The sequence below is a fragment of the Cervus elaphus genome, chromosome 31 (genome assembly GCF_910594005.1).
Source record: "Cervus elaphus chromosome 31, mCerEla1.1, whole genome shotgun sequence".
Lineage (NCBI taxonomy): Eukaryota > Metazoa > Chordata > Mammalia > Artiodactyla > Cervidae > Cervus > Cervus elaphus.
The window spans coordinates 36637978-36649039 of record NC_057845.1 but is presented as its reverse complement, the minus strand read 5'-3'; positions in this window follow the sequence as shown (position 1 = coordinate 36649039).

Below are 11062 nucleotides of genomic sequence, written 5' to 3'. Positions count from 1 at the left end.
CATTAGACAGTCATATTTTTTGGCTGTGACAGCAGGGCTATGACAGATGACACTTTGAGAGTGTTGGGGGAGAAAGCTCACATAGCACTTAATCAAATGGTTGCAATGTCTAAAAGGATTAAAGTCAAGCAGGCTATGACTCATAAAATTACGTTTTTGATTATTATCTTAAAACTGACAATGAAATACTGTCCATCTTAAATGTGTGTGTGTTTTCTATTCTTTTTCAGAAATAATTCCACAGGACAAAAACCAATATGCTTTCTCCAGAGAGCTTACACATACAATATGTAGACATGTATGTATATATTTATGTATTTTTTATGTTTCCTGAATACCTTACATAGTTATCTTCATGCTTATTCTTATACTTTGATTGTTTTTTGTAGTTATAATCACTTTTACTTTCTTTTTTTTACTGTTTTATAATCTATGTCCTTGCTTAACTGATCATCAGTTCTTACTATATATTTGTTTTTTTCTATTGGAATTTTCCCTTTCTTATAGATTATTACTTTTCTGTATGAAGAGATCCTTCAGCGTTTATTTTAGGGTAGACTTAGCACTTCTGAATTCTTTTAGTTGTTGATATTCCGTGTGTGTGTGTGTTAATCAGTCAGTCGTGTCCGACTCTCTGTGACGCCATAGACTGCAGCCCGCCAGGCTCCTCTGTCCATGGAATTCTCCAGGCAAGAATACTGGAGTGGGTTGCCATTTCCTTCTCCAATGTGAATTTCAGTAGTAGTATAGTCGCTAAGTCATGTCTGACTCTTGCAACCCCACAGACTGTAGGCAGCCAGGTTCCTCTGTTCATGGGATTCTCCAGGCAAGAATACTGGAGTGGGTTGCCATTTCCTTCAGTTTTTATTTTTCCTTCTGTTCTACATCATAATCTTGCTGGGTAGAGTACCCTAGGTTACAGGTTTTTCCCTTTCAAGACTTTAAATATCAATATATCATGCCATTCCCTTCTCACAGGCAAAGTTTCTGCAGAGCAGTAAGCGGATAGGTTTATGGGGGTTCCCTAGTAAAAGGCTCTTTGCTTTTCCCTTTCTGCCTTTAGAATCCTCTTTAACTTTTGCCATTTTATGATATGTCTAATATGGATCTGTTTGGTTTCATCTTATTTGAAACTCTGGTCTTTCTGTACCCTCTTTTCTTCTTTAGGTTTGGGGAGTTTTTAGGCATAATTTCTTCAAATACATTTCAGATTTATTATCTGTCTTTTGTCCTGGTGATACATTTCCATGACTCCCCCTTGCAATCATCCCTTCTCATTCTCCCACTAATATTTTGAGAAAAAACTTAGCAACAAAACCAGTAAGATCCATTATCAATATTTTATCTAACAAAAATTTTATTTTTTAATTCCAAGTCTCTCTTACAACTTGCTAGTTTGACTCACTAACCATGGGATAATTAGTTATTCTTTAGTAATTCTATTCTTCAACTTTATTTATATTTTATTCTTTAAATCAAATTAGATAATAGTGTTGAGAAATAATGCTGAAGCCAGGAGTTGCCTTTCCTTTGCTTTAAGTCAGGTGAGTAGCTGCCTTCCTCACATGTGCAAAATGAAAATGTGTTTCAAAACATTGTCCAACATAAATGCTCAAGGCTTGAAAGTTATCACATTTTTGAGAGCTCTCTGTGGTATAAGACACTGTGCTTTCCTCACTTTCCCTAAAGACACAATTTACTAATCTAGACATATTCACTAAAGCATTAACAGATAAATTTCTTGGAGAAAATAGTTATAGTGAAACACTGAATTACATATTATGAAGGAATAATAACATTCAAAATTGAAGAAGTGTTTTTAATGTTCTAAGGAAAAAGTGAAGGATGTATCAATCCAGTGAATGTTGGACACAGTGTGATATAATTGTTAAAAACGGACAAGCAAACCAAAGTTTTCCCAAACCAAATGGTAGTTATGTTTCCTTACTTTCTCCATTATTCTTCCAGCAACTTAATGGATGTCACACCACTTAACATAAATTCAAATTTTATTAAATCTTTAGTGGTTACAGGAGTAAGTAAAGTGACAATGTTCAATTACTATTAACTAGAAAATACATATGATACTCTAGAAACGGAAAAACAAATGCTTAGTCAAAAAATTAGAATTAGAAATGCTCATTATAGTGTATCTTTTGAATTCTGTAGATGCTAATATTTTAATATATCTGATTGGGGTCAAGTTATATTTATCAATACTAGTTATCACAATAAAACATTATAACAAAAATATCGAAGGAGAACTATTCCACGTATTAGCAGCTTACATTAATAGGATATTATATTCAGTCTTCTTTACATAAAAATCTTTAGACACTATGTCAGTGTCAACAACTGCAGTCACTGAATGTTATCACAACTTTATGACACCTGTTTCAATATGTGATTCTACATTTTATACTTTAGCTTAAATTCATATTTGCTTCAATTAGAACCTATGAATATGATTTAAATTAATAAGGTGATAAGAGGGCAAGAGATAATTAGAGATATTTTTATTATTGAAAAATAAAACTTTCAAAGCCAAATTGTATCTATTTACAGCTTTCTTGTTTGTTCCAGTTCATTTTCATCAACTAAATGGCTCTCTTTAATCTAATTCATATCTGATCATCAACTTAAAATCCAGTTTAGCATGATGTTAAAACATATCTAGAGCAAATAAATCATTTTTAACTAAAACTAAAATTCTTGCTTATAATTTTAACAACAGAAACATATTAAAACATATGCAACTCTTCCATATTTTATTGCATTTATTATTACATTATGAATTATACTAAAATAGCAAAATATTATTAAATTAATCTGTGTCAAAAAGTACATTTTACATTTTGGGACTTTTTTTCCCATGGTTTGAGCAGAATATTTCTAAATTGTTTTATCTTGCCACCAATGTCCTGAATTCTCAAAAGCAGTGAAAAAACTGTAAAAAGATTAATAGAGGAGAAACAAGACACTATCAGACATGAATTCTTTTCAGTTTTGGAAGGTAATCTTATTTTGAATATTTGTCATGACACCAAAAAAGCAGGCAGGTCTCAAGTCCCATGATTTAGGAAAACCTTCTTGGAATGCGTGTTCTTTGGTTATGCTGTTCATTCCTTCAGTGGTGGATTCTGAAGCCAGTGGTTTAATTGTGTCGATGACTAACTTTCATTGTGCAAAGAACTTAATTACATACTGTGGTTCAGTTTCTATTTTGCCAGGCAGCCGTTCAGCCATAAAAGAATGCAGTAGAAGTAAGTGGTAAAATGCAAAAGAAATTGAAAGCACATGATTGTAGTCAAGAAGCAAATAAGTAGCTTTCAAAGAAAAGCCTGAATACTTTAACTGGGAGCTGGATCATACTCCTAAAACGAAGAAAACAGTTGGCAGCCACGAAGAAATATTCTGTAATTTCACTTACTGTTCAAAATTATAAAATCATTTGAACTTACTTTTGCACTCTGTTTACTAGTCAATTAATGGAATTCATCAAGTGAAACAAAATTATTTCTTAACAACATAAAATTTTTTTAAAGAATAATACTGTCCTTTGGAGGTATATGGTTATTCTCAACCTCCTGCCTTGAGGGATAATTACTTCAATTTTAAATATATGATAGTGATTCCTTCAGGACTAACAGGACAGCTTTGCAATAATCCCCAGTTATTAAGGCAGTCAGGGTTTAAAGATTTAGATAGCTTCTAAAACTTTATATTGTTTACCTGTTGCTTTGAGTTGAGCTTGTAATATCAAGACACAATGTTGAAAACATTAGATGCCTGTCTGAAACAGTACTGGCTTCAAACTATTAACTCTGAAATATATCTGAGTGATAATACTTAGTTTGAGTAGAATATTTTAATCTGAGGATGATCTATGCTTCCTAGTTAAAGTAGACCTGAGGGCAGGGGAGACAATGCACCCCGCATCTACAATTATTTTATGTCTCTCCTTATGTTTAGTTTTAGTAAAAAAAATAGTTTATTACAACTGCATTTCAAGCGTTTTACTTTAGCATTTAACGCTAGCCATTTAAATTTGTATTAATTCACAGTTTGGGGGACTTAAGAAATCTTTTAGTTCATTTTATACTGTCATTTCATCCTCAATTTAAAACATGTTGAAATTTAGCAAACACGGATGCTAAATAATAAACTCCCTGGAATTGTCAGTTGGTCTGAATTGGGACAGGACAGAGGAAGCATTCATGAAGTATATGCAATAGAGCATGAAGAGTCCTGGTATTGACTTTGCAATCTAAAGGGCCTAACGTGTGAATTATTCTGCTCTGTACTGACAGTGTTATCTTGGATAGGACAGTGCCTCTAAACTCTCATTTCTTCGTGTAACAACTTAAGATGTGTTATGCAGGGCTGATGTGAGCTTTACATAAGACAATATGTATACAGTGCTTCACACATAGTAAATGCTTGGTATCCTTATACTGAACTGGTTCCAGCCATGGGCTGTGTCCTGCAATGCTGCCAATGACCTTTCTCATGAAGCATCTTAGGCAGGAAAGCCTTGCTAATGACCATGAAAATAATACACTTATATTCTTGATTCAGAGGAATCAGGGAACTTCTGGACCCTGAAATCACATTTTCTGTTGTTTAGGAATTCACACATTTAGGTATTGAGTGTGAGATTTTTGTGTGAGTGTAACATTGATATATAATCTCAAGGATCAACTTTATTACATGTTTTCTCTATAAACTTAAGCAAGCTCTTTAAGTGGATTGGCAAAAGATTGCCTGTTGCTTTTACTAGATTTTCTCTGGAGGTGAAGTGGCAAGTGAAGGCTGATATTTAAAAACTAGTGAGTTAAAGACTGTTTAAAGAAGGCTAATGTGCATAAATTATAGTATTAGAGTACTGGTACTGAGTGAAATAATCTCTTTTATCTCCATATGCACATAGGACTGAGGTTCACAAATTTAAAAGAAATCAGAAAAAAGTGAAAATGGGACTTCCTTGGGCTTCCCTGGTAGTTTAGCTGGTAAAGAATCTGCCTGCAATGCGAGAGACCTGGGTTCCATACCTGGGTTGGGAAGATCCCCCTGGAGAAGGGAACAGCTACCCACTCCAGTATTCTGGCCTGGAGAGCTCCATGGGCTGTGTAGTCAATGGGGTCACAAAGAGTGCAATGCGACTGAGTGACTTTCACTTTCACTTGGTGGCCCAATGCTAAAGACTCTGCCTGCTAATACAGGGGACACAGGTTGAATCCCTGGTCCAGGAAGATCCCACATACCATGGGGCAAACTAAGCCCATGGGCTACAACTACCGAGCCCACATATCACCACTACTAAAGCTCCCCAGAGTGTTGCAACCAGAGCAGCCACCACAGTGAGAGGCCCACACATCACAATTAGAAAGTAGTTTCTGCTCACTGCAACTTGAGACAGCCCAGGTGCAGCCACAGAGACTCAGCATGGCTATAAATAAGTAAATAAATAAATGGTTTAACCCCCTCCCCCCAAACAACAACAACAAAAATCAAAATGGCATAAAAAAGCATTTTGTTAACAGCCTAAGAACTGGAAAAATAAGAAATTATAATTTTTTGTTTGGTGATGATAAAAGAGGTATGGATATTAATATGGATATTAAGGATTCTAATATTTGTTTATTACTAAGTACTTTGTCAAATGGGCTTCCCTGGTAGCTCAGCTGGGAAGGAATCCGCCTGCAAAGCAGGACACCCAGGTTTGATTCCTGGCTTGGGAAGATCCACTGGAGAAGGGATAGGCTACCCACTCCAGTATTCTTGGGCTTCCATGGTGGCTCAGCTAATAAAAAATCTGCCTATAATGTGGGAGACTGGGGTTCAAACCCTGGATTGGGAAGATCCCCTGGAGGAGAGGATGGCAACCCACTCCAGTAGTTTTGCTTGGAGAATCCCCATGAACAGGGAAGCCTGGTGGGCTGCATATAGTCTATGGGGTCACAAAGAGTTGTACACAGCTGAGTGACTAAGCGCAGCAGAGCATTTGGTCAAATGGTGCAAAGTAATGGCATATTTTAACTTGAGTAACTTAGATCATTAATGTGGAGTAAATTTGCTAAAAGTAAAGGAGATCTACAATCAAGAAAGTTCCCTAAGGATGATAAAGAAGTTTTCCTTAACTGCTTCAAAAATCACAGAATATAAAATTTAAGATTCTGGGGATAGGATAAGTAATTTAAACTAAATCTTTGATTTTTACCTATGAAACCTTAGAGTCTTTAAGATATAATGTTTCTGTCAATTATGTTTAAATTATAATACAGCTAGAAACAAATAGGTGAATTTCATGTTTATTATATAAAAAACAGATTATAATTTCATTGACAATTTAAAGGGATTAAAAAGAGCACACTGATTTATTTAAAAATTCATCTTAGATATACAGTAAGATATATACCCTTAGCAAACTGTTCATTTATAGATAGAAGGATAGATATCCTCCAAAAGATTTTATAGAAGAATGTGAAATTTGCTCCTGAAATAAAAAGAGAACAAAAATAGACCAGACTTGTTTACTCTAATAGAGTTCTAAAGACACACATCAGAAGGAAATTCTCCAGGGAAAACTTGCTGATGTCATCATCTAATCATATAATCAGTATAAGTAGGTCAAGAAAATACTCAAGATACTTGCCCTCTAGAAAGTCTGACCTAGAAGAATCCTTTTTTATTTTCTCTTATCTTAGAGGGTAATAACTTAGAGTTGGAAACACATCATCACTGAGTATATAAAATGGAAACTGAGAATGAATGAACAAGTCAATGTTATGGACCTAATATCACTAGATGAAAGGCCTTTAAGATAAATGACCTTGGCTTCTTTAATCCACTATGAATAATTCCAGTTGAGGTCTTAGCTTAGCTATTAAGGATTTTGTAGCACTGATAATAAATGAATATAAACAAACGTGATGAAACAACAAAAAGTTTTAAGTACTTTTTTCTACTTTCCTTCAAAAATCTTCTTCATTTCCCTATTTAATCAATCTTGAATTGCTGAAGAAAATCAGTAAGTCATCAGAGAATTGCTTTAAATGCTTACACCATAGGAAGAAAAATTGGTCTCCAGTCCTCCTCAAGAATGCATTATTAAGAAGTCTGTAAGATGTGTTTCAAATATATACCCACACAGCCAGACAACCGCTGACACCACAAAGAAAGTAAATGATCCAAAAGCGACTTGAACAGAGAGTTTTGTGCATCCTGCAGAAAGCTAAGGCTTTTCAACATATTTGTGGCTTCATTGCAGGAAGCAGACTCTTATTTGTTGATGAAGCTATTATGTATTTATGAAATATTGCTCTTTCACCGAGGCCATGCACTATTTTTTTAAGTGTTGGTTAAAATATAGCATATTTAAATTCTTCATCAAAAAGTGGAAAACCAAAGAATGAGATCAATCTCCCACCCAGTTTTGTAGCAAAATTTGCCACCTCCAAGATCAGAGGACAACATGTTTCCATTTATAATTTCTGCAAGCTTAAAACTTGGCTGTGAAAAGCCAAGTCTCTTTAAACTGATGGAATTCGGTGTGGAAACCATAGAATTGTCTGTATTTAAAAAAGAATAGTTTCAAATACTTTAGTTGCTTCTGTGGAACCGAAACACCAAAATTCCAAGTTTCTTATAATCATATTTCTGTTCTTCTAAGTTAAATACGTAATCTGACTATGATGCTGAAGATGAAGACAAATGTTTTTTAATTGTTTTTACATTATGCCTAATAGCCTAGAGAGGAATAATTTTCATCTTTTTTCTATTAAAAGATCTGACATATTATATAAAAAGATGATTTTCAACTGGATAGAAAAAGTAGACTAATAGTACTTTAACTTATAGACTCTACTTTGTAATTTGATATATTAAGACCCCATGGACTATACAGTTCATGGAATTCTCTAGGCCAGGATACAGGAGTGCGTAGACTTTCCCTTCTCCAGGGAATCTTCCCAACCTAGGGATTGAACCCAGGTCTCCTGCATTGTAGGTGGCTTCTTTACCAGCTGAGCCAACCAAGGAAGCCCAATTAAAACATAGACTTACACAGTCATCATTATAATATAAATATATATATATTTATGTAATTCTATGATCAGAACTGATATTTGTGGTTCTGTATGTGAATATGGGCATACAAACATTTACAATGTAGTTAGAACTGGACAAATTGTATTATAGACTGGATTTGTGTAGTTTTTTCTTACCAGTAATTCTCACACATGGGAGAATTGCATTTTACCACTTTCCCAAAGTTAGGTATAGCTTTGGACTTCACTTTGCCAATAAAATATGCCTTTAAGGACTTGTACACAATTTTCTGCTTTTTCTTTCCCTATTGCCCAGATCTAAGAAGCCAAATGTTTAAGATAGAACAGTTACAGAATACTAGACCCTCCTTATTGAGTCTTTACATGGAGGACAGTTGCCTTGTAGAGTTTTCCAGACCCACAGATGACATTGTATTACATAGAAGTAGCACTTTGTGGTCTTAAGGATCTGCATTTGTATAATGTTTACTATACAAGCATATTCTGGACTAGTATAATCTCTAGCAGCAATTTTCAAGCATTTGAAATAATTCTCATCATTAGTCAAAATATTTTAGTATGCACTCCATCATATATGTATTTACAAATGTCATAGCTTATTGTTTTGTTTATATGTTTTGTGTATTGTAAGATATAATTACAGAGTAAAAATAAAAAGGGTAAATTAAAAGACTAAATTCAGTTCTGTAGTACTTTCCCCCCACTCCAATCTTTTGTCTTTGCTCCTTGATTACCTGCATCCCACTTAGAGATCACTGATTCAGAATTTAGTGGGATTGATATAGAAAACAAGTGGAAAATTCACTATCAAAATAAAGAGACCCTTTAGTTTGGGATTCTACTCATTAAATCTCCTCTCAATAGAAAAATGTGTTTCAAAGTGTGTTTCAGAACCACGGTGCCTTCTTCTACACTAAATTGATCACAATCTCAGTCGGGGCCTAGCAATCTACTGTATTAGGTTTACTACTTGATCCTTATTTGTTTTAAAGTGTTATAATCTTTGCCTTAAAGTGGTCTGGAATAAAAAACTTAAAAATTTAGGTTTTACTCTGTTGCAAATACCTGAAGATTATAATATAGATACTATCGAGAATTTTGTGTGCTACATTTCTACGCTCGTCAGTAATGGCTAATTTGAAGCTGAAGTTGTAAGACAGCATTCCATGTAAACAGAAATTCTTCTGGAAATAATCTTAATTAAAGCATCATTAAGAGAGGAAATCAATAGATGTCCCAAATCCAAGCTAATAAAATCATTTTATGAAATGACAGTAGAAGATAAAGGTCTAAGAAATTTGAAGTATACAAGCACTTGCCACATATGAGATATATGTGGGGGGAAAAAAAAAGAAACTATAAGGATATGTAAGGATATGTTGGATAAAGGCATGGCAACCCACTTCAGTATTCTTTCCAGGAGAATCCCATGGACAGAGGAGCCTGGTAGGCTACAGTCCATAGGGCCACAAAGAGTTGGACACGACTGAAGCGAATTCGCATAAGAATATATGTTTAAAAAATGGCAATTGTTACCTATTGTTTACTGAGTTTACATGTAGGTGCATTCCACTGTATATGTTCAATAAAGAGGCTTACTATTGAATATAATGAAAAAATGTAGAGAGAATCTTAAATTCACGAATGGTAACTTAATCAAATCCTCTTCATTAAGATTATTTTCAGTTCTTAAAGCTTTGCCAAGCAATTTAACAATCAATTTAGTCTCAACTCTGAAAAAACTTGCTAATTATGATCCAAAGTAAAATTCTAAATAAGTGATATTTGTCCAGCAAAGACTTGAGATAAATGTTGATTTTTGAAAATTCTAGAACACAGAGCCGCCCTTTCATTTATTCAATAATCTACAAAATTTCTTCCTCTCATCTTCAAACCCTGCATCATGTCTGGAACTTTCTAGGCACTTAACAGATATTTGTTCAACTGAGTTATGTAGAAATCATAGAGATTTCCATCTCTCATCTGGTGTGGCTTAAGACTGACCTAGAATGTCAGGAGGTAATCACATTAATCAGAAGCAAGAAAGAATATCAATCAGAATGGCCTTTTGCAGAGGGATGGAGCAGTAAGTGGTTACCTATGACTGGCTTCCTGACCCATGGCACAAAACTGGTAAAGAGAACGGGCAAACCTCACTGGATTCTAGTGGCAAAGGCTATATAGCATGCCTGTCATCAACCCTGCCACACTCAGGTGCTTCAGAACAGAGGGGCACCCCAGATGAGCAAGAATCGAAAGAAGGGCAAGAGTTGTTGCATAGGTCTATGAATGACTCAAAGTCCAAGTGTTCGGGCTAGAGATAGCCTAGAGATTGGAACTTGTTCTGTGTGCAATGGGAGAGTCACCTTAAATTGAGTGCCACCACTATTTCAGCAACCCAATTCCACACAATCCCTTGGAGGCAATTCTGGGGCCACGGAACAACTCTGTAGGTACAAGCCTGGAGCTCCTTGGACGTGTGTTAAGCCCATCGCTGTGGTGGGAGGTTGGAGCACATCATGCAGGAGAGATTGGGACTGAAAAAAAAAAGACTGTGTGAGTCCCCGTATGTGCCATTCTGCCAGCTCTGCTGATCCCAAATACCGCAGGAGAGCTTGGAAAGATTTGAGAAAGACACTCCAAAGCTCAAAGAGCCCCTTAGGTGAGGGCCTGGTGCAGGGACCCGACTTAACCTGGAGGTAAGGGTGGTATTGATCTGAATCAAAATCTCCTGGGGTACTTGTTAAATATGCACATTTCTTAGCCCACCCTAGACATACTGAATCAGAACCTGTGTGGAAAGATTTGAAAGTTTACCTTTAGCAAGCTTCTGGTTATTTTTAGGGATACTGATGGTCGAGAGTCACTGGTTGAATTTATAAGATGTATAGATTATATAATCTGGCTCATTAGTGCTTACTCAGATTGATATCTCAGCTCATTTGCCACTCAAAATCTCTGAATTTTCATGGCTGACCTACCAGGTTATTTGG